Source organism: Nuphar pumila, chromosome 8, assembly GCF_984573655.1.
Source record: "Nuphar pumila chromosome 8, dmNupPumi1.hap1.1, whole genome shotgun sequence".
Lineage (NCBI taxonomy): Eukaryota > Viridiplantae > Streptophyta > Magnoliopsida > Nymphaeales > Nymphaeaceae > Nuphar > Nuphar pumila.
In genome coordinates this window covers 82365950-82367819 of record NC_143256.1, presented here as the reverse complement: position 1 = coordinate 82367819, position 1870 = coordinate 82365950, and positions in this window count along the sequence as shown.

Below are 1870 nucleotides of genomic sequence, written 5' to 3'. Positions count from 1 at the left end.
AACAACAATTTGTAGTATTGTCGGGCCTTCCTACAACGATTTGTAGTGTTTTCGGGTCTCCAACAAGCCCTACAACGATTTATAGTATTATCCGACCTTCCAACAACGATTTGTAGTATTGTTGGGCCTTCCAACATCGATTTATAGTCTACAACTCTTTTTCGATAGTTAAAAGAGGGGAAAAAAATAAAAAAATTATACAAGGCCCCACGATTAAAGAACCGGGACCTGCGTCGGGGGGGAGCCCCCGGACCCCCCTCCTGTAAGGGCAAAAACTCTAAATTAGGCTCCACAACTCATCAAGTTGAACGATGCTACAGTCAGTGTGTAGGTCAGTCGGTGTTAGATGGAGCAATGTAGGATCGTCTGTTGGATTTGCACAAAAGTAGAAAGAGAAGGGAGAGAGAGTGTGAGAGGGTTGATGTTCATGGCCTTCTCTAGGGGGAACTCTTTGTCTCCCTTGATTTCTTCTCTAGAGAGAGAGAGAGGGGTTTTACAGTGTTTTACGGAGAAGGAAGAAGAAGAAGATGACGATGAAAAGTTTAAACAGACATTTTTGATGGCTCAGGTTCGTTTCACCGAATGACCATCGGATCACCGGCTCACCATCGGATCGTCGGCTAAGGTTCGTTTCGCTGTGTAGACTTTAAAGAGTCAACATCATCCTCGACTTTCTTGATGAAGGATGTGTTTGTCCTTTTTTTGAACCGTTTGTTTTTCTTTTTTGAATGAAAGACATTTTTGTCATTTTCTCAAACCGTCGTTTTATGACAAGAATAACAAGAAAGGGTACTTAAGTCTTTGCAACCGCACCAGACTCCAATGTTGAGTGATGTTGACATACACGGGAATACGAGCCCCATCTGCTTATACACATGGTGCTTTTTGGGACCCCCGAACAGAGACGTGAGATTCAGTGAATCATTGGGGCGAACATACACCACCCTCCCCTGATCCTAACTCCTCGCTGTCTGGCAGCTAAACCCATTATTGGAACTTGGAAGTAATAATATTCGGCAACATGGTTCCATGCGGTCCCTATATCTAATCCAAGAAAACTTGTTTTTTATGTAACCCCCAGTCCACCCACCTCTCAATGGACCGTGCAAGATGCTTTCACATGGCTGGTAACAAGGCCAAAAAAAATACGCCTCCCTGTAATATTGGACGGCTCCAGCCCTGTGACCCTGTCCATTTTTTATTTCGGGAAAGTTTTGATTATGGTAAATTCATTTTGACTATAATTTAAAAAATAAGCCATACTTTTCAAAAATTCCGGAAATGACCACTGGTTTCTTCCAATGAAACTGTCAAATTGAGACCTCATTTTTACAATCATCATCTTAAGAAACGTGTTTTTCTGGGACACCGTATTGCCCTTTAAAATCGAAAAGCTCATTTATCCTCTTAAGAAGGAAAAACCTTAATAGGTTAAACATTTAATTATTACTGCAAAGTTGATTGAGGTTTAACCTAAGGAAATAGATATTAGTAAAGGTACATGCCGCTTTAAGGAAATTCAGAAAGATGAGCCTAAATTTTGGGAATAGAAGCAAAATGTCGCCCCCCTAATTGAAAATTTTCCCTTGTTTTTCTCACTCAATCCGATGGCTTTTCTATAAATACGCCAGTCAATTTCGTGCGCAAGTTGGGCATCTTTTCCCGAACCACGTGTCCCATGGGGCGCGCCAGCCTTTCTATATGTTTGAAATTCAAAATCAAACGGCTATCCGTCCCCGCTAAAGGTCAACCAACATCCCTGCCCACGCTTCCCTTCTCATCCCTTGGACCTTTTCTAAATCTTCAGAGGAAATTAAAAAATAAAAAGAGAAACAGAAGAAGGAAAAAGCTCTTCTAAGTTTTCTCTAAG